The 23,218-nt window shown below is 39.0% G+C and overlaps 1 protein-coding gene across 7 annotated transcripts in view; it reads left to right on the forward strand.

Moving 5' to 3' along the window:
• The window catches only part of TMEM45A (transmembrane protein 45A), an 85,183-nt gene that overhangs the window by 28,613 nt on the left and 33,352 nt on the right, over positions 1 to 23,218 (forward strand). Inside the window, exon 2 of one of the 7 annotated variants that reach the window (XM_074362035.1) lies at positions 17,194 to 17,320. The exons of the other annotated variants lie outside the window; for them this stretch is intronic. The gene's annotated coding sequence lies outside the window, so the exon portion shown is untranslated. The remainder of the gene's footprint in view (positions 1 to 17,193; positions 17,321 to 23,218) is intronic. 7 annotated transcript variants of the gene reach the window in all.

The following is a 23,218-nucleotide window of genomic DNA, read 5'->3' on the forward strand; positions in this document are numbered from 1 at the left end:
CTTAAATGTTTCATAGAATTCATCAGTGAACCCATCTGGGCCCGATGTTTTCTATTTTGGAAGGTGATTAATTTTCTATTCAACATTTAAAATAGATTTAGAGATATTCAGATTGTCCGTATCTTTTTATATGAGTTTGGTAGACTGAGTCTTCCAAGGAATTGGTCTGTTTCATTTAGGTATCCTAGAATTTGTGTAAGTATAGAGTTGTTCGTATTGTTCCTTTCCTTTTCAAGTTCATGAGATCTGTAATGGTGTCCCTTCTTTCATATCTTTTTTTTTTTTTTTTTTTACTGAGGTAAAGTCAGTTTACAATGTTGTGTCGACTTCTGGTGTACAGCACAATTCTTCAGTCATATGTGAATATGCATATATTCATTTTCATATTATTTTTCACCATAAGCTACTACAAGATATTGAATATATTTCCCTGTGCTATACAGTATAAACTTGTTTATCTATTTTATATATACCAGTCAGTATTTGCAAATCTCGAACTCCCAGTTTATCCTCTCCCACCCCTCTCCCCTCATATCTAATATTAATAATTTGTGTCTTCTCTCTTTTTTCCTTAGTTAGCCTGGCTAGAGGCTTATTGATTTTACTGATCTTTTAAAAAAAAACAAAAAACAAACAGCTTTTGGTCTTGTTGATTTTTCTCTATTGGTTTTCTGTTTTTAATTTTATTATTTTTTCTCCTAATTCTTATTATTTCTTTTTTTCTGTTTACTTTTTTTTTGTTTTTTTAAAACACTTTTTATTGATTTATAATCATTTTACAATGTTGTATCAAATTCCAGTGTTCAGCACAATTTTTCAGTCATTCATGGACATATACACACTCATTGGCACGTTTTTTTCTCTGTGAGTTATCATAACATTTTGTGTATATTTCCCTGTGCTATACAGTGTAATCTTGTTTATCTATTCTACAATTTTGAAATCCCAGTCTATCCCTTCCCACACTCCATCCCCCTGGTAACCACAAGTCTGTATTCTCTGTCTGTGAGTCTATTTCTTTTTTTTCTCTTTTTTTTTTTTAACACTTTTTATTGATTTATAATCATTTTACAATGTTGTGTCAAATTCCAGTGTTCAGCACAATTTTTCAGTTATTCATGGACATATACACACTCATTGTCACATTTTTTTCTCTGTGAGTTATCATAACATTTTGTGTATATTTCCCTGTGCTATACAGTGTAGTCTATTCTACAATTTTGAAATCCCAGTCTATCCCTTCCTACCCTCCACCCCCCTGGTAACCACAAGTCTGTATTCTGTCTGTGAGTCTATTTCTGTCCTTTATTTATGCTTTGTTTTTGTTTGTTTGTTTGTTTTTGTTTTTGTTTTTGTTTTTTAGATTCCACATATGAGCGATCTCATATGGTATTTTTCTTTCTCTTTCTGGCTTACTTCACTTAGAATGACATTCTCCAGGAGCATCCATGTTGCTGCAAATGGCATTATGTTGTCGGTTTTTATGGCTGAGTAGTATTCCATTGTATAAATATACCACTTCTTCTTTATCCAGTCACCTGTTGATGGACATTTAGGCTGTTTCCATGTTTTGGCTATTGTAAATAGTGCTGCTATGAACATTGGGGTGCAGGTGTCATCCTGAAGTAGATTTCCTTCTGGATACAAGCCCAGGAGTGGGATTCCTGGGTCATATGGTAAGTCTATTCCTAGTCTTTTGAGGAATCTCCACACTGTTTTCCATAGTGGCTGCACCAAACTGCATTCCCACCAGCAGTGTAGGAGGGTTCCCCTTTCCCCACAGCCTCTCCAGCATTTGTCATTTGTGGATTTTTGAATGATGGCCATTCTGACTGGTGTGAGGCGATAACTCATTGTAGTTTTGATTTGCATTTCTCTGATAATTAGTGATATTGAGCATTTTTTCATGTGCTTTTTGATCATTTGTATGTCTTCCTTGGAGAATTGCTTGTTTAGGTCTTCTGCCCATTTTTGGATTGGGTTGTTTATTTTTTTCTTATTGAGTCGTATGAGCTGCTTATATATTCTGGAGATCAAGCCTTTGTCGGTTTCACTTGCAAAAATTTTCTCCCATTCCGTAGGTTTTCTTCTTGTTTTACTTCTGGTTTCCTTTGCTGTGCAGAAGCTTGTAAGTTTCATTAGGTCCCATTTGTTTATTCTTGCTTTTATTTCTTCTAGGAGAAAATTTTTTAAATGTATGTCAGATAATGTTTTGCCTATGTTTTCCTCTAGGAGGTTTATTGTATCTTGTCTTATGTTTAAGTCTTTAATCCATTTTGAGTTGATTTTTGTATATGGTGTAAGGGAGTGTTCTAGCTTCATTGTTTTACATGCTGCTGTCCAGTTTTCCCAACACCACTTGCTGAAGAGACTGTCTTTATTCCATTGTATATTCTTGCCTCTTTTGTCGAAGATGAGTTGACCAAAAGTTTGTGGGTTCATTTCTGGGCTCTCTATTCTGTTCCATTGGTCTATATGTCTGTTTTGGTACCAATACCATGCTGTCTTGATGACTGTAGCTCTATAGTATTGTCTGAAGTCTGGGAGAGTTATTCCTCCAGCCTCTTTCTTTCTCTTCAGTAATGCTTTGGCAATTCTAGGTCTTTGATGGTTCCATATGAATTTTATTATGATTTTTTCTAGTTCTGTGAAATATGTCCTGGGTAATTGGATAGGGATTGCATTAAATCTGTAGATTGCCTTGGGCAGTGTGACCATTTTAACAATATTGATTCTTCCAATCCAAGAGCATGGAATATCTTTCCATTTTTTAAAGTCTTCTTTAATTTCCTTCATCAATGGTTTATAGTTTTCTGTGTATAATTCTTTCACCTCCTTGGTTAGATTTATTCCCAGATATTTTATTACTTTGGGTGCTATTTTAAAGGGGATTGTTTCTTTACTTTCTTCTTCTGTTGATTTATCGTTAGCGTAAAGAAATGCAACTGATTTTTGAACGTTAATTTTGTAACCTGCTACCTTGCTGAATTCTTCAATCAGCTCTAGTAGCTTTTGTGTGGACCTTTTAGGGTTTTCTATATATAGTAACATGTCATCAGCATATAATGACACTTTAACCTCTTCCTTTCCAATTTGGATCCCTTTTATTTCTTTCTCTTGCCTGACTGCTGTGGCTAGGACTTCCAGGACTATGTTGAATAGGAGTGGTGATAGTGGGCATCCTTGTCTTGTCCCAGATTTTAGTGGGAAGCTTTTGAGTTTTCCACCGTTGAGTACTATGCTGGCTGTAGGTTTGTCATATATAGCTTTTATTATGTTGAGATATGTTCCCTCTATACCCACTTTGGTGAGAGTTTTTATCATAAATGGGTGTTGAATTTTATCAAATGCTTTTTCTGCATCGATTGAGATGATCATGTGGTTTTTGTCCTCTTCTGTTTACTTTAGATTTAATTTGCTCTTCTTTTTCTAGTTTCTTAGGTGGAAGCTTAGATTATTCATTTTAGATCTTTATTCTTTTTAAATATATGTGTTCAATGTTATAAGTTTTCCACTTAACACTACTTTTGCTGCATCTCACACATTTTGATAAATTGTGTTTTCATTTTCATTTAACTCAAAATATTAAAAAAAAAAAACTCTTGAGACTTTTCCTTTGTCCCATGTGTTATTTAGAAGAATGTAGTTTAATCTCCATGTATTTGGGAATTTTCAGCTATCTTTCTCTTACTGATTTCTAGTTAAATTTTATTGTGGTCTGAGAGGATATGTTGCATGATTTCAATTCTTTTAACTTCACTGAGGTTTGTTTTATGGCCCAGAATGTGATCTGTCTTGACTGTTCCATTTGAGCTTGAGCAGAATGGGTATTCTGCTGTTTTTGGATGAAGTAGTTTATTGATGTCAATTATATCCAGTTGATTGATGGTGCTGTTGCATTCAACTATGTCCTTATTTATTTTCTGCCTGCTGGATCTGGCTGTTTCTGGTAGGGATGTTAAAGTCTCCAATTAAAACGATGGATTTATCTATTTCTTTTTGCAGTTCTATCAGTTTTTGCCTCATGTATTTTGATGTTCTGTTGTTAGGTGCATACACATTAAACATTTTTATGTCTCCTTAGAGAACTGACTTTTATCATTATGTAGTGCTCCTTCTTATTCCTGATAATTTTCCTTGCCCTAAAGACTGCTCGTCCAAAATTCATATGGCTACTCCTGCTCTCTTTTGATTAGTGTTAACATAATAAAACTTTCTCCATCTCTTTGCTTTTAATCTATATGTATCTTTATATTTAAAGTGAGTTTCTTGTAAACAACATATAGTTGGGTATTTTAAAAATTTTGATCCACTTTGACAATCATTGTCCTTTAATTGATGCATTTTGACCATTGGTGTTTAAAGTGATTGTTTATATAGTTGGATTAATATCTACCATACTTGTTACTGTTTTTTATTCATTGCCCTTGTTCTCTATTCCTATTTTTGTCTTTTTGTCCTTTTCTATCTTTTGTAGTTTTACCTGCAATGCCTTTTTACATAGCCACCTGTATTCCTCTCTCACCCTGCCCCCAAGACACACACACAGCAAAGGAACTTTCAACTCTCTGCAGTCTGATGTGAGCTGTTGTGGGGCCTCTGGTTCTAGTCTTTTTCCTGCATCTCTTGGAGAAGCAAGCAGACACAGTCTGCCAACCTGGCTTTCTTCCTTTTAGGTAACAGCAACCTCTGCCTTCATCATTTCCTGTTTCTTAGAGAGTGGGAGCAGAGTATCTCATCACTAAGAAAAATCTCTCACTTTTTCTGTCTTGATCTAGGAGGAGGAGGGATAAGGGGAAGTAAAAAGTTGAGTTCCTCATGGTTGCACTGCCGGGCTGGGATCTGGAGGTAACCTTTGCAGTATCAGGGTGGGATTCACGTCAAGGAGACTTCCTAATTCTTCTTTGGCCCATGGGGGATGAGTGGGTGAACATTTTATTAGCCTTCAGGAAGGAAGATATTTGCTTTCCAGTCATTTCCCAATGTTGAAGAACCCCTTTAGAAGCTGGGGATAAAGTTTAGAGAGTGGAGCTCTGTGAAGGCCTGATGTCTTTTTTTCCCCCCCTTATTTTGTGTTGAAGTGTAGTTGATTTACAATGTTAGTTTCAGGTGTACAGCAAAGTAATTCAGTTATACATATAAATCTATATATATTTTTTCAGATTTTTTTCTGTTATAGGTTATTACAAGAAACCCAATATAGTTGCCTGTGCTATACAGTAGGCCCTTGCTGTTTATTTATTTTATATACAGTAATGTGTATCTATTAATCCCAAACTCCTAATCTATCCCTCCTCCTCCACCACCTTCCCCTTTGGTAACCACGATTTGTTTTCTTTATCTGGGGGTCTACTATTTCTGGTTTGTAAATAAACTGTTTTTGTTTTTGGATTCTACATACAAGTGACACTGGGTGTCATTTAATTTGGGATTTAGAAAAGCTTAAATTTCTCTGGCATGTGCTCAGCTCCACACTGGCAATGTTAGACAGATGGAATACAGGTGATCTCTATGTCTCTGGCTGAGGTTGGGTGTGTACAGAGCTGAGGAGGCATGTTAGAAAGTTTGGCATATTTTGGGAACTATAAGCCACCATTTTGTTCGGTTGTAGCAGAGTCCTAGTGGACAGCAGCAAATGAAATAAGGATCCATTAAAATATGTCTGGAGGAGGAAGGGGACACTCCCATGCTAGCCTGCAATGGTCAGACTATGCTTTTGAAAAAAGAATGTCTGTGAGATTCAAAATAATACTTTATATGAGCCCTGGGATGTCTCACCTGGAGGATAGAGAGATTTAGATGGCAGTGTGGCTCGACTAGACTTGTTTGGTAGGGTTTCTGGTAGTGAGACAGCACAGCTGGGTCAGGGATGCTGTGTTCTGAATCTTCCTTCTTTCACTCAAAAGAGAACGTGATCTTGGGAAAGTTACATGCCATCTCCAAACCAGTGTCCTCATTTATGAAGATGGTTCTCACAATGCCTACTTCACCAGGGTTGATGTGAGAATTAAATCACATGATTTTTGATGTGTGAAAAAACTTAACATAGTAAATATCTGACAAGTTTAGTTTCTCTTTCCTTTCTTTTTCTCTTTCCCTTTCCCCCATCTTTCTGCCCTTCCTACCCTCTCTTTTCCATGAATTGACTTTTTTATTAAGTAAGTAATACATGTCAGGCCTGCAAGGATCTATATTGTCCACTATGGTAGCCACTAGTCACATGCGGTCATGGCGCACTTGACATGTGGCTAGTCCCTGTTGAGATGTACTGTGAGTGTGATTTACAGAAGTTAAAGACTTAGTACAGAAAAAAAAAAGTGAGCTATCACATTAGTAATTTTTCCTATAGGTCACATGTTTAAGTTATAATATTTTGGATATATTTGATTAAACAGAATGTTTATCACACACAGAAAAGTTCAGAGGAAGTATATAACAAGCACCCATGTAGCATGTGTCTACCACCCAGATTTAATAATTGTCATTTGCCACAAAAAAATTCTTAACTGAGGAGGGTAAAGCTCAGCAGCAGAGTGCATGCTTAGAATGCACAAGGTTCTGGGTTCAATCCCCAGCACCTCTGTTAAAAAAAATCTATATCTATCTACTTCTATAAATGAATGAATAAATAAATAAACTAATCCCTCCCCCAAAAGTTCTTAAAATTAACTTCACCAGTTTCTTCTTACTTTTAAAAATGTGACCACTGGAAATTTAAAATTACCTACATTTTATTTCTATGGGACAACACTGTGTTGACTGTTGGGGACCCAATGGTGAAAAGAAAAACTGATGTTGCAGAACTTACAGTCCAGTGGGGAAAGGTAGAAAACCACCACCACAACAAAAACAACAAGAGGAAATCAAAAATAAATGAAAAAACAACAAATATAAAATGCCAAATTGTAATAAATACGGTGAAAAAAAATTTCTATGGGGAGAAAAACCTAATTTAGCTTGACTGGTCACGGGGGCCTCTCTGAGGGAGAGGTCTTCATGCTGGGCCTCCAGGGAGGCCTTGCTACATGGAATTTCCAGGCAAAGGTGGGAACAGAACATTCCAGCCAGACGAAGCAGACTGCTAGTCAATATTTATTGAGTCTACCAAAGCCCCAGGGAGGCTCCGTGACTGCTGGGAGCTTGTGGTCTGGGGAGAAGACAGAAGAGGCAGGTACCTCAGTGTGCAGGGTTGGGACAACTGCTAGCTCTGGGAGCGTTTTTCCTCCTCTCCTCTCGCAGCCTCAGTCCACCACGGACCACAGCCTTGGCTGTGCAGGTCCCCAAGGTCACGGGCTCTTCCTTCATGGTGAGGAACACTCACATTAGCCTCTTTTTCCCTGTTCCCACTGCCCTGTTTTGACTCAGACTCACCATCTCAGAAACTAGTGTCTGCAACAGTCTCTTAACCAGTTTCCTTGCCTCCAGCCTCTTGCTCCCTTTAATATCTTCTGGGCATGGCCATCAAATTAATCCTACTGAAATACCATTTAGATATGTAACTGCCTTGCTTCAGAGCTTTTACTGGCTTCCTGATACTGGCAGAGGAGCAGTGTGCCAGGAGTTGGGCACACACTCTCTCTCTCTTTCCTTTCATGGATAATGACAGTTCCCCTGAGAATTGGGCGGCCAGCAGGAATGGCAGCGTCTTCAGATGGTGTCAAGTAAGTTTTGAAGCCTCACCTCTAGACATCTTCCTGTCATCCTGCCCTGCCTCGCCCTCTGGAGTTCTGTTTGTCCTTCACCTGCTGTGTTGCACTGTCTCCCAGGGAAGGGCAGGAGCATACTAGTAAGAGCATGGGTTCCAGAGTCAGCCAGACCAGGTTCACATCCCACCTCTGCCACTTAACTAGCTGTGAGAACCCTGTCAAAAAGCTATTTTTCTTTTCTAAGCTTTGGTTTCTTCCTGTTAATACCAGGAGACTAACAATAATTTATACTCCTTGGGGATCCATGGGTAAGATCAGACACTGTTTGTAAAAACATTTCACAGGTGCCTAGTCCATAGAACATCCTTCATCCATGCACATTGCTTAAATGAACAGTAAGTCATATATGTGCTGACTAACCGTGATGTCGCCTTCCTTTCTGTATCCCTAGTGCTAGTTAGCAGCCTCTTTATACCGGGTGATGGGCTGTGGTCTGAATTCTGTGCAGCTGTGATGCTGGCTGGAAACACTGACTGGGGACACTGAATGGTGGTGTCAGGGAGCTGGATGGAACCTCAAGAGACCATCCAGTGTAGGACCCCTGAGGTTCCTCTGGTGTGTCCAAGTAAATCCAAAACACTTATTTGAAAAATATATATATATATGCTTTTTGGAGCACTGTCTATGTGCGGTATCACTGAACAAGAGACTTCGTTTTTCTTTTGTTTTCTCTCTTTGGAAAATGTATGTGTGTAGCTGTAAATGTAGATACAGGTAGTATGTAGCAGATTACAAGGGAAGAATATAATATCTAGCCAGAAGTAGTGCACCACAGATATTTGTAAAGTGAGAATAAATGAAATCTAATTAAAAAAGTGAGTTTTCAACAACTCCTTTATGGCAATCAAAATGCCTATAAATTACCCCGTCTAAATTACTGTAGAATCTGACCACAGGAAAAGACACAAAACATGAACAGAAATTCAGAAGATATCTTGTATATTAGGTCCTCAGTCTGTGTTTGTTAAATCCATCAAAAAGAGCAACAAGCTTAATGTAGTGCCTGTCACACTTGACCACCTTTAAGACAGCCCTCACTGTGAGCCCCAAGACTTTCCTCTCTGATTCCACTTACTCAGAACAAGTTTTGTGAAGAGCCAGTGATTCAGTGGCCCTGATGTTGGAATCCTGGGAATCGTGAAAAGGTTGGAAGGAGCACTGGGATCATACTCGGCCAATGGTTCCAACCTTATTAAATGTGAGGTTGACCCATTTTGGACATCAGAGGATTTCTAGGATCCCTCCCCACTGCATCCCACAATTTGATGGGGGCTATTCTTTTAGTATCTGCTGATTGCAAAAAAAAAGACATAGCCACCGATTTGGGTGGCCTCTTACAATGGAAGCTTGGCCCAGGAATCCTCAGCTTACTTGATGAGACTATCAACATTTTAGATCAAATTTCTCACTGTACGAATGAGGCCCAGGGCACTTTGGATTAAGAAATAGCCAGGGTGTAATTCAGAAAAGCATAAGATGTTTCAGTAGAGATTTGGAAATATTCAGAAGTTGCAACCCAGTCATCCTGAGACCTCTTACTCAGAGAAACATGTAACTCTTGGCTAATGGATGGCATTCTTAGGAAGACAGAAATAAACTTGGGTTTTTTTCCTCCTATTTTCATGGGGCACTTCAGTGTCAATTTCTTCACTAGCTTCATGGGTATTGCTTGATAAATCTCCACACTGAGCTGCTGCAATGTTCTTTACCCCATGGACGCGCCTTCATGGTTGCCAGAGAAAACACACGATAGCCAGTGAAATTTGAATTTCAAATGATGCATACTTATGCTGAGAACTTGTTCATCTGGAATTCAAATTTCACTGGTAGGCTGTACTTTGTTGTTGTTGTTGCTTAAAGTGGCAAGTCTTCCTACCCTGGTCCCGCCACAAAGTGGTACCAAGTGCTGAAGGGCAGGGACTGAAATCCTGGGTGACCTTCTTGCACAGCTGTCAGCACTGGCGACTGACAGATTTTCTGGGAACCTTTCAGCTTTCTGTCAAAGGCAGGCCTGCATATGGTTTCCTCAGGGCACCTTGCTCTTCTTCGCAGACTCATCAAACTCAGACCCTGGCAGCCCAGGTAGCAATCGCTCATTCTTGTTTATTCCCTTCATTCATTTTCATTTACCTTGAGGTTTTTCATGAACTTGTGTATCTGATCATCTGTGAGGTAAGGGCAGAAGCAAAGGTGGAGGTGTTTTGTTTTGTTTTGTGTTGTGTTGTTTTGGCTAAAGTAATGGATTTGAGGGCCAAATCAGGAACAGGGAGGAGGCAGGAGGGAAGGAGACCTCAATTCAATCAGACCTCTCATTTTCTTGTACAGGAGTCAGAGCATTTCCCATGGAGCCTAGTGAGCCTGAAAACTCTCCCCTTTTTCTTGTCTGAATTTGAATTTAAGGGAGGCTGGAGTTTAGATGCCTACCTCTGTCTCATTTTCCTCCTTACACAATTTCTCTTTCTCCCTACAAGGTAGATGCAAAAGAAAAGCTAGCATTGGACTAATTTTTTTCATTAATTTATCTCTTAAATGGGGCACCTGAGGATTTTTCTTCACTCCACTTGTAAAATCAATGGATTTATTGCAAAGAGCATGCAAAATACTATGATGAAGCCAAAGAAACAGCTCATTTGAATGAATGTTTGCATTGACATTCTGTCATGTAAGGGTAGACCTGTGTAAAAGGATGATTTTTCACAACAGATTCTAAAGATCAGAGAGATTTTGCTTTCTAGGAGGTTGGAGAGAAGGCACTGCACATTAGGCTACTTGTTGGATGGGATTGCATTTCCTACCCAGAAATGGAACTTGGAAGGTTCGTTTTACAGTGTTCTGTGAGGGTGAATGCCCTTTACCTCACCCTCAAAGTGGGACCTCACATATTTGGTTGTTGGGGGTGAATATTTGGGATCAGATGATATAAAGAAACTTAAAAAATGGAGCAGTTAGTGGTAGGTTCTAACAATTCACAGAAGAAAATAAGGCCAGAAGACAGTAGTAGCATGTGAGTTGGCTTAAGAGTAGGTATCACTTTAATTCATTTATCAAACATTTTTTAATGCAAGCTTGGTGCTTGGATGAGTAAGGAAGTCCTGGGTGGTGAGAAGAGATTGGGAGTAAATGTACAAGAAAAGTGCTATGGTAAAGGCATGTGCAGGTGCAGTGAAGCCAGAGAGGGTGTAGTCAAAGTCAGACTAGAAGTTCAAGATCGAGGGAAGAGTCACCTCCAAGGCCAGGCCCTTTCGGCTTTAGCTTCTTCCTGTGAACCTCGGATTTCTCAGGATAGCCTTGATTTCCCATATGCTGTACTGTCACCAAGATCCTGTGACCAAACCAGACCAAACCAAAACAAAGCACAACAAAAAAAATGGGTCTCTTTCATTTCTTTTGATGTGGCTCCTCTATTTCTTTTTAATCCTTCTCAACTTTCTTTTTTTCTCATTTTTCAGTTTTACTAGGTAGAATTGTTACAGTTTGACTACACATATACAATATATTTCAGGTAAATCCATATACACAATATACTGCACATATTTTTGAAATTTATATGTATGTACTGTTAATTATTTCTAAGAATGTTTAGAACTTTAGCTTTTTAAACTTCATAATTATCAAAGGAATAAAGCCAATTGCAAAATAAGAATTAATTCAAAAAGATACATACACCTTGCTATTAACAGCAACATTATTTATAATTGCCAAGATATGGAAGCATCCTAAGTGCACATCAATAGATGAATGGATAAAGAAGATGCAGCATATACATGTAATGGCATACAACTCACTCATAAGAAAGAAGGATATTTTGCTATTTGCAGCCTTTCATTCACTTTTTCCACTTCAAAAACTGGAATTTTATAACTGGCATAAACATTTCCACGGCATCAAGAAGAACAAAATACCTAGAGATAAACTTAACCAAGGAGGTTACCTATATTCTGAAAACTAAAACATTGATGAAGGAAATTGAAGATGATACAAAGAAATGGAAAGGTATGCTGTACTTTTGGATTGGAAGAATCAACATGATCAAAATGGCTGTACTACCCAAAGCAATCTACAGATCCAGTGCAACCCCTGTCAAAGTACTCACAATGTTTTTCACAGAACTGGAACAAACAATTCCAAAATTTATATGGAACCATAAAAGACCCTTAACTGCCAAAGCAATCTTTTCTAGGTCTTTTTTTTTTTTCCTCCTCTTTCTTCTTTTTGTTCTCTTTCCTTACAGTTTGATGACTAGAGAAATTCCTTAAACATTTGTTTTAAAGCTGGTTAGGTGGTGCTGAATTCTTTTAGCTTTTGTTTATCTGTGAAGCTTTTGATTTTTCCATCAAATCTGAATGAGAGCCTTGCTGGATAGAGTATCCTTGGTTGTAGGTTTTTCCCTTTCATCACTTTAAATATATCTTGCCACTCTCTTCTGGCCATAAGGTTATCAGCTGAAAAATGGGAGTTCCCTTGTATGTTTTTTGTTGCTTTTCTCTTGCTAATTTTAATATTTTCTCCTTGTCCTTAATTTTTGTCAATTTGATGACTATGTGCCTTGATATGTTCCTCTTTGGGCTGATTCTGTGTGGAACTCTCTGTGCTTCCGGGACTTGAGTCACTGTTTCCTTTCCCAAGTTGGGGAAGTTTGTGGTTATTATCTCTAAAAATTTTCTCAGATTCTTTCTCTCTTCTCTTTCTGGAACCCTTATAATGTGAATATTAGTGCTTTTCATGTTGTCCCAGGTTCTCTATTCTCATTTCTTTTCATTCTTCTTTTTTTTTTTTTCTGTTCTGTGGTAGTGATTTCCACTAATCTGTCTTCTAGCTCATTGATCTGTTCTTCTGCCTCATTTAGTCTATTCTTGGTTCCTTTTAGTATGTTATTTATTTCAGTGATTTTATTCTTTAACTCAATTTGGATATTTTTTATATTTCCCAACTCTTTGCTAAAAACTTCACTCTGTGCATCTATACGCCTCTTGATTTGTCTGAACATCTTGGCCATCATTACTTTAAACTCTTTTTCAGATAAATTACTTATCTCCTCATCACTTATTTCTTTGTCTGGGATTTTATCTTGTGCCTTGGCCTGGAGATACTCCTCTGCCACTCATATTGTTTACCTTTCTCTTTGTATTTTTAGGTAGCTTAGTTACGTGTCTCGACCTTGGAGAGGTGGCCCTTTGTGGGAGACATCCTGTGTGTCCCAGCAGTACACTCCTCTCTTGTCACCCAAGGGCTAGGGTCCAGCTGGTCCCAGTGTAGAGTCTGGCCTGTGTTTAGGGATTCCTTCCACAGGCTTTGGGGTTGTTGTTTTCTTATTTCTAGTACCTGCCCCTGGTGGATGAGGCTGGACTAGAGGCTTATGCAGGGTTCCTAGCGGAAGGAGCCGGTGCTTGCCTGCTGTTGGGTGAAGCTTGGTCCTGAACCTCTGGTGGGTAGGGCCATGTCTAGAGGCCTTTGTGGCTTAGGAGTCTGCTGATGGGTGGGATTGTATGTTGTTTGGTCTGAAGCTTCTCTATAGGCTGTTGGGTGAGGCTAGGTCTTGGTGCTAATGATCCAATCAAGATGTCAACCTCCAGGAAAGCTCATGTAGATGAACACGTCGGGAATGTCTGCCACCAACTTTTATGTCACCTGGGTGAGCCGCAGCCATCCCTGTGTCCCCAGGAGACCCTCCAAATCCAGCAGGCAGGCCTGGCCCAGGTTCATATGAAATCACTGCCTCTGCCTTTGGACCTGGTGCACTTGAGATTCTATGTATGCTTCCCAAGAGAATGAAGTCTCTGTTTCCCCCAGTCCCGTGGGGCTCCTGGAGCTAAGCCCCCGTGGCCTTCAAAACCAGATGTCCTGGGGAGTCCTCCTCCTCCCAATGCCAGAACCCCAGGCAGGGGAGCCTGACATGGGGCTTAGAGCTCTCACTCCTGTGGGAGGGCTTCTGCGACTTAATTATTCTTCAACTTGTGGGTCGCCCACCCAGGGGGTATGGACCCAATTATATCACAAGCACGCTCCTCCTACCATCCTGCTGTAGTTCCCTCTTTATGTTTCCATTTGAAGACAATCTTCTTGCTAGGTTCCAGCCCTTTATTTGTTGGTTGTCTAGCAGTCAGCTGTGGTTTTGTTGTAGTCGCGAAGAGAGGCGAGCTTGTGGTCCTTCCACTCCTCTATCTTGACTGGAAAAAATCAAGGCGAGTTACTTTAAAAGGAATAATTATCTGTTATATTTGATTTGTGTTGGTTTTGTAGTTTTTTGCTTATATTTAATTTGTAAATTGGTTTTATTTTTATAGTAGTCCAAATATATATTTTTACTATTTAAGAATGTTTACAATCAAAACAATTGAAGTCAACAAACTGGCTCTAAAAAATTTGTTTTTCCTTTTAAAATGTCTGCACATTACTCAAGTTTGAGAAACACTGCTTTATCCCATTCTGGCTTTCCTAGGGCTATTAGCTAATCCCACCTTCAGTGTAATTTGTCTGGTTAAGGAGTGACCTTCTGCTAAGGGTATTTGGAGTCTAATGGTGTGTATCTAAATACCAGTGCCCTGAAACTCTCAAGGAAAAAGAGCTTTATTGGGGAGAGGGTGTTTCACGGCCTCCTACCCTACCTGACATCATCTTAAACCACAAAATGGAGGCACTGCCTCCTTGTGTATCTTTCACTGGTGCCTTGTGAAGTCTGGTAAATGGAGAACCTTAGACCAGACCTACACATTACCAAAACAAATCTTTGGAAAGATAAGCAGCAAAACAAAAACCATCTAAAGCAGCCTTCTTCAACTTAAATGTGCTGATGAGTTATCTAAGGATATTGTTATGTAGATAACAATAATAATTGTTGAAGATAATTAAATGTGGATAATTTAAGTGCAGATTCTGACTTAGTAGGTAGGGGTGAGGCCTGAGAAGCTGCATTTCTAACATCCCCAGATGATGCTGTGTGCCCATTGAAAACTATTTTGTTGTTATGTCACAGTAATTTTACTTGATTTTTCCTTGGATAATACATATAAAGCTATCAATACAGTGTTTGTTATAGGGCCAACATTTAATACATGTTAATGATTCTTGTTATAGTTGTTGCAGTTGGCCTTGGAGGCATAGAGAAAGGTAGAAATAATGTGCTATAGGATAGGGGTTTAGAAATGGGTAGACTTGAACAAGATCCCAGTTTTGCCATTTACCAATTACCATTTACCAATTATTTGACTTGGACAAGTTAGCTAGCCTTTCAAGTCTCTGACCTGTCAAATGTAAAATGGGGGGAAAATACTACCTCATGGAATTGAGAGGATTCTACATAGCTTATAGAGTGGTGGGTGCTCAAAAAATATCATTTTTTTTTCTCTTGTCTTCCTTGGTCATAGGCTTGGCATTGAATCTTGGTTCTGTCACAACAATTAGTGTTGCAGTGGGTGAGGCCGACTCAGCTTAGGTACCAGGCATAAGAGAGGGCTTTCAACTCGAGCTACCAAGAATCATCTGGGGAGCTTACAAACTGTCCCCCTAAAGGAAAACACACAACATGAGAGTTGTGAGTTTAAGTGTTGCTCAGGGTCTTACTGAGGACAATAGCCAGGGAAACAGCCTCTCAGTAGCTCTGAGGAACTCCTCCAAAGAGGTAGGGGAGGAGCCAGTATATACGAATTTTTTTTTTTGGCTGGGAAAAACATGTAGTCAAGCATTCATCTTGGTAAAAGATTACTGCTTGTCACAAAGAACAGAAATCTCAGGTTGATGTTTTTAGTGCTTTTCTATGTGTGGCAAGATGCAAGAATCTCAAATCATTGCAATTCTTCCTGAGATAATCATCTTAACTATCTCAGGGTTCATTTATCCAAAGCACTGGAATGCCTCATCCTGTTTTTCAGTCCAAATTCCCCTCAGGGTGCACTTTTGGTGGGTGACTGCCATGGTTGTGATTTAACCCTTGTATAACTGGATGGTGAGTGACATTCTTTTCTTCTCCCTCTCCTCCTCCTCCTTATTCTTTGTTCACAAAAAAAAAAAAAAAAAAAAAGAAAGAAAGAAAGAAAAGAAAAGAAAGAAAGAAAGGAAGGAAGGAAGGAAGAAAGAAAGATAAATTCCCAGGCCTCACTTGCAAAGATTCTGATTTAACTGGTCTGGGTAGGGACAAGGAAGGTAGGATCGGACACAGTAAGGATTTTTATGGCTCCTCAGTTGTTTTGCAGGGGCAGCCAGACTGAGACCCACTGCCCTGGTGGGCAGCTAAACCTCAATCACTGTCCTTGGCTTCTAGCATTCCTCCCCTTTGCACAGTCCACCACAACTTTCCCACCCCCAGCTCCAGCCTTTCTGATTGTTTCTTCTCACTCATCTCAGCATGAGGAGACCTGTGACGCTGCTCCCAGTGCTGCCCTTTCTGGGCACATCAGGATGAGCACTCCTGGAGCCCATTCCAGCCAGGCAGGGCAGCACAGACCATGCTGGTAGAGAGCCTCCCAGTCTCACTTTTCATACCCGAGACACACAGACGTTGTTTTGGGTTCCTGCCCAAGGAGGAATGAGATACCCCTCTGGAGAGATTTGAGGCATTTAAAACAAATACATCTTCTTGTAGTAACTTATGGTGAAAAAGAATATCAAAATGAATATATGCATGTTCATGTATGACTAAAGTATTCTGCTGTTCACCAGAAATTGACATAACATTGTAAACTGACCATGTTTCAATAAAAAAGTGTATATATATATGTATGTGTGTGTATATATATATATATGTGTGTATATACATACACATTAAACAAATACAACCTATAACATTTATGTGGTATTCACTGTGTGGCAAGAACTTGACTTATATTCTGTCAGCTTCTCCTCAGCTTCATAAGGTGGTTCTATTAATACCATCATTCCCATTTTGTAGAAGAAGAAATTGAGGCAAAGTTAAATAACATGCCTCAGGTTAAGCACATAGTGTAGAGGTGGACTTTGGGGACAAGCAGTCTGATTGCAGAATCTGGGTTCTTAATTACCTAGGTGGAATTAAAAAATGCTGATGCCTGGGCAGCTTACCCAGACTAACTGGAGCAGAATCTCTTGGAATTGGGGTCCAGGCATGAGTTATTTTTTATGAGCTCTTCAGAGGAGCCAGGACTGAGAAGTGGACGACACTAAGCCCTTGAGTCTCCCTCAGTGACTTGGAGCCTGAGAGTCTGAAGATGGCTCCTTCTATACCTGTTCTCTTCTTCCCACTGTCAGTGATTTTCAAAGTTTTTATTTTTATGATTGTCAGAGGCCCTCCTTCCAACTGGCACTTCTAAGGGGGTCTGGTAAGATGAAGAATGGTCCCCAAAAGATGGCCATGATCCAATCTCCAGAAACTGAGAATGTGTTACCTTACAGGTGTAGAAGAGGCAAAACTTGACCTTCACAAAGTTTAGGTTTTCAACTGGGACTTTTAAATGAAAGGAAAGATTAACAGGAGGAAAAATTAATGTGTTTTTGTTTTTGTTTTTAACACATGCAGTGCATATTATGCCAAAGAAACCTCAGTGAAAAGTAAGTCAAAGCAGCAGCTTAGAATTCTGGTTTATATAGCATCTTCATCAAAGAATGATACATTTGAAGAGAAATGGAAGGACAAAGAAAACAGGGTAAGCGTCCAAGGGCAGCAAACGCGGAGGTTAAACATATGGAAGGGAACTAATGGGGAAAGTTTGCTTGCAGATTCCTCGTGCCACCTCTGGGCTAATAAGAATCTGTCTCCAGTGAAAGAAGAATGTACATCCTGCCTTTAGATAGAAACAGAGAAGGTACAGAGAGCTTTTCCTGTATTTCCTGCTTTTTAATTGCCTGCAGCTCAAAATAATTTTTATGTCAAAGAGGCATGTTTTGGGAGTGACATAATCTGGTTTCCTTTAGTTCCCAGTTGGAAGTGATTTTTAGAAAGTGTCACATATTAAAAGCTGAGTTGGTGGCTGTGGAGAGATTTGAGTTAGAAGCTGCGAGATAGGAGCTCAGCAAAAGGGGAGGAAAACATAATTGGAACAAGCAGAAAAGGATGAATTTAAGTACATGTCCCCTATCTGATTGAATCAGCCTTTTAATCTGGGACTAGGTCAAGCTAGTTCAACAGTTGGGTCTCATTCCAGGTGTTGTTGTGGATGGGTTTCCGCCTACGTTAAGCTACTATGTGGTACTTATAATCAAGGATTTGATAAGAGGCATTTCTATGGAAACAGAAGAAAAACAAAGTTAATAGGTTGGAGCAGACTCTAAATCAGGTTTTGAATTCAGATGGCACTCAGCCAAGAAGATTTGTAGATATTGGGCTCAAAGGATCTGTAGCAGTGCGAAAGTCTCTGGCAATGTTATCAGATGTTCCAGTGAACGTTCTGAGTGGCCCTCACGGCAACAGGCACAAGAGTTGTCCATACGTGAGCTGTCGTGGGTTTCCTGTTTATGTCAGGGTCCAGCTTCAGCTTACAAGGCTTTGGGGAAAAGGGCAGTTTTATTTCTCAGTGATTCCAAGTCAGAAGAGTGGGAGAAAAATTGGAAATGTTAGTTTGGAGAGTTGTAGTCAGATACTGGAGGAAGCTGGAAGGATTCGGGATCCCCTCCAGTTCACAGATAAATAACAAATATTTAATTGAAACAAAACAAAGATAATCACAGTGAGACTAATTCGTTTACAAAATTAGCCTAGTCTCATTAAACTTGGTCTGATTTTTTTACATAAATGCAACAAGAATGGTGATTGATCATGTAAGCTCTTTTAAATCTGTTTTGCTAGAATTTTCATTAAAAAATGTGAGATTATTCTGGAAGCCACACCTAAGACTCACTTGTAATGCCTATACATTGAGTAAATTCCTCTTTTTCTTGAGATCTCCAAAATCATGAGACTCTAGGTCTGCCAGGAAGTGACCTTCCACACTCATCAGTAAAGCTGGCAACCCTATAAACCAGAGACCAGATTGTCTTTTTGAAGGGAGGCTTTATTGGCTCCATAAAGTCAACCTTAGTTCCTTAAAACTGTTGGGTCATATCTGAGTCCATGCACATTATTCTCAAATGTAACATTCCAGTCAATCTTGGTAATAAAACCAGTATTTCCCACTGTGTCCTGTTATAAGGAAAACAGATTCTCACTGGATTTATGCAAATAACTAGATTGCATGAAAATAATACTCAGTAAGAGCTTCTGCATTCTTAAGGGATCAGGTAGGGAGAAAATTCTGTTTACAAAGTTATAATTTACCAAATTGCTGTGAGTTATAGACGGCTCAATAGAAAATAGAAAAAATTCTTTCTTAAATCTGGAAAAATGTAACCTTAACAAACCAGCAATGTTTCAAAGAAAAAGTCATAAAAATTATAGTCATTCTCATCAGTTGAGATCTGATGAGAGTTTGTTATAATATAATAATTGACAATGAAATTTGGTTATTTCTGTGACATACAACATTTTAAGGTGATAACTGGAATTATGACTGATAACATCATACTAGGGCATGTCAAATTTATATGATTTCTGACTATTTATAACAGTAACATATACCCGTACAAATATAACTTAGAGAAGGTTTAGCATTACTTCTTATTCCCATGTAATTTAACAAACCAAATAAGCATAATTAATTTAACATTTCTCTTTGTATAAGCAGAGAGAACAAATCCTTTGAAAATTTCCAGGTGCCTCTGGAAAATCCCAAAGTTGTTTCCAAATAAAATAGACTTCATTTAGAATTTGATTTTGAGAAACTTGTAAAAAATGTCAAAAGGTTTCAAACACTTGATTTAATCAGATCACAGATCACTATGAAGTAATAGTTATCTATCCAACCAAAGTGACAATGAAAAGATTTCAAAGGCAAATACAGGAAGTTACATGTTGTAAAACAAAAACAAAAACAAAAACAAAAACAAAAACAAAAACAAAAACCTTAGGTCTTTTAATATTGAGAAGACTCAGTTTTTCTTCAGTGATTGAAAACCTGATAAAGACAGCACGAAGCACAGGAAATATTTTGATAAGACAGATTTTTTCTAGGCAGATTTCCTAAAAGGTAAGAAATTATTATTAAGGGCAGACCAATAATCCAAAGAGACTTTGTCCTCTTAACAGAGAAAGAAAATTAAATTTTAGTTTTACTTAAGCACACTTTTGATATTAAATCTTGTAATAAACTCATTCAATTTTAGCCAACTTGACTACACAGGATTTTCTTTCTCCCTCTTTCTATTCCAAACTTCCTACATCTATCTAGTTTTTATCCTTTATTTTCTCTCTCTTGCTCTTCTTTATTATTCTGAAACAAAGGCCTGGTTACAGAGTAAAGAACAATAAAACAGCCTTGTTTTATATTCTTGGGACCTTGCTAAAACCAGTTTCTAGATTCCAATATGACACTTGTTTAAAATGAAGGCTCTCTAAAATATCCTTTTAGATATAAAAGTCCAAATCTTTAAAGGTGTACCTATTGTAATGTGACTGTAACTAAATGAATAAGCCTTTAAAGGGCTTAAAACCAATAAATCTTCTATGGCTTAACCATGGACACAAGAAGTGTCCCCAAAGAGGGTACAAAAGATGCAGTTCCCTCTCGAGATCCAAAGTTTCTTCCCAAAGATTCTCTAAGAAAGTGAAGACCTTTGTTATGATAGAGTGAAGAAGCTGTGAGTTCTCACAGAGCGAGATGCCTGAAATTGCCTTAATCTGTGTTACCCAAGGGGTTACACTGAAAATTTCCCAGCACAAATAGGACAAGTAAGGGAGAGATGACGAAGGCCCTTTTATGGCTTCCTTATGACAAACACCACAAAAGACAGAGACCAGGAAAATAATGACTATTCTTCAGAGGCTGTGGGTACCCCAAACCAAATCCACAGAGTCACAATTCAAAGAATGAATGTTTACAGATATTTCTTTGGAAAAACATTTGGAAGGAAAGGGATAGGGAAATTTTTACCTTCTCATCCAGGCATTCCAGAGAAATCTGAGAGAGCTGACTTTGATAAGAATTCTTTTCATCGCTGGCTTTTTGTCCCAGGGTGCCATGTGTAGGGTCCAGAGAGAGCAGGGCATCCCAACTGACCCCATATGGGTCACCAGAAACGAGGCTAGGCAAAACTTTACTCCTATTAGGTTTTCAGCTGGGACTCTGTGACAAAAGACAGATTAACAAGAGAAAAACAGTTTGTTAACTCATATATTGCATATCATGTGGGAGAAACCTCAGTGAAAAGTAATTCAGAGTAGCAGCTTAGAACTGCCGGCTTATAGAGCATCTTAAATGAAGAACAATAAACGTGTAGAGATGTTACGGAAACGACAGGCCAGCCAAGAAACAAGCACCACTCGGAGGGTTGGAGTACTCAGATGTAGTATGCCGGTGGGCTCAGAGGGGCTTCTGCTCTGAAGCTCTGAGCACCTCCAAGATGTGCACGTGAGGTTTTATACAGTAAAGTACAAGCTTGGGGTATTCAGCCAATAGGCATGGAACAGCTTTAGCAGCATCATTATCACAAAAGTGGAGTCGGGGAGGCAGCAAACCAACATTCCAAAGCCAGATATATCTCTTTGAAAACCCAGCTGGCTAGCAAAAAAACATGAACAGCAAACCAATACTAATTAACTTAGATTTACAAGTTAGTCCAGCAGAACTCAGATCAGTATTCCGATACTTAGATTTGTGTGTTATCTTGTTAGCCCAGCCAAGCTTTTCTTTCACATTCTTAGACTTGTGAGTTATCTTGTTAGACCAGCCCAGCTTTTCCTTCACAGGGAAATGACAGGACAAAGAGAGGTAGTTCAGGCTTCCGAGGGTGGCATACTGTGGGGAGAACACGTAGGAGGGAACTAGTGGCTAAGGTTTGTTGGCAGATTCCCCTGGTGCCATCTCTGGGCTGATAAGAATCTGTCTCCAGTAGAAGGAGACAGAAACTGAGAGGATGGAGAGAGCTTCCCCTGAGTTTGCTGCTTCTTAATCACCTTCAGCTCAAAATATTTTTTCTGTTGGAGTGACATATTTGGCTTTCTTTCACATGGTAAAAGAGATTTGAAGATTTGATTAAAGTTAAGGATTTGGCGATGAGGAGATTACACTGGATTATCCGGGCCAACCCAATGTAATTGTAAGGGTCCTTATAAGAGGGAGGCAGGATAATCAAAGTCAATTGCAACAATAAGTACTTTATCTTTCTGGAAAAAGTGCACCTAATCTTGTTTAGACTTATTTTGATATAATAGTTAACAGCTAAACTCGTTAACATTTCTCTTTTCCCAAAGAGAAAAGGAAGACTTCTTTTTATGTCAAAGGGATTTGACCCAGGGTCTTCTAAACCAGGACTTCTTAGTTGGGGAAGGGGATATGATTTTGCCCCTCAGGGGACCTTTATCAATATTTGTAGATATCTTTGATTGTCACAACAGGAGAAAAGTGCTGGCAGAATCTAGTAGGCAGAGGCCAGAGATGTTGCTAAACATTTTAGAAAGCTCAGGTCAGCCTCACACAACATGAATTATCAGGTCCAAAATGTCAATAGTGCCCCTGTTGAGAAATTCTACTCTGGACCTGTGTTTCCAGTTTTTAATGTGCATGTGAGTCACCTGGGGATCTGGCAAAAATGAGGATTCTGATTCCACCTCATGTCCCCGCAGTAGAACTGGGCTACCGAGGGTTCTCTGTAGATAGGCATCTAGGTGTCACTAGAGCTCTTGACAATAGCAACTACTCTAGAAGGTGTGATGAAAATGAATGTGTCAACACTGTAGTTTCAGGTGGTCACTGAACTTTCTATGTTGCTTAGGAGTCTGGGCCACTGGGTGCCTGCACCTCTGCTCTGAACCAGAGTGACGTAGCTTCCCCTTCTGGGCAGGGAGTAGGGAATGGAATACTGAGTTTGGAAGTCACGTTTTTGTGGAAACAGTTTATCTAGACTGATGAATATTCTGCATCTTCCCTGGGCCCTCCAAGGGATTCAAGTTGGCTCTGAGGCAGGGTTAACAGAGTGAGATTTGTATGTCACCAGAATGAGTTTTTGAAGAACTTGGAGGAGTCTCCCTTTCTGGACATCTTTAAAAATTCCTGTATTCTGGAAGGGTTTAAGGGTTCTGATGCATATCTCTGTTTTCTCTTTCTTTCTCTCTTTCTTTCTCTTTCTTTCTCTCTTTCTTTCTCTCTTTCTTTCCTTCTTTCCTTCTTTCCTTCTTTCTTCCTTCCTTCCTTCCTTTCTCTCTCTCTTTCTTTCTTTCTTTCTTTCTTTCTTTCTTTCCTTTCTTTTTTTCTTTCTTTCTATCTCTTTCTCCTCAAAATATTCAGTTACTTCTTATTGTTCATGGAATAAAGTTTAAACTTCTTAACCTGGCATTTAAGGTCCTTTATTATTTGGCTATAAAGACTCTCCTAGTTTTTTTTTTTTTTTTAAGAAAAAAAAATTTTAAGGGGAGGGTGTAGCTCAGTGGTAGAGTGCACGCTTAGCATGTGTGAGTTCCAGGGTTCAATCCCCAGTACCCCCATTAAAATAAATAAATAAAATTAATTATTTCT

The sequence above is a fragment of the Camelus bactrianus genome, chromosome 1 (assembly GCF_048773025.1).
Source record: "Camelus bactrianus isolate YW-2024 breed Bactrian camel chromosome 1, ASM4877302v1, whole genome shotgun sequence".
Classification (NCBI taxonomy): Eukaryota; Metazoa; Chordata; class Mammalia; order Artiodactyla; family Camelidae; genus Camelus; species Camelus bactrianus.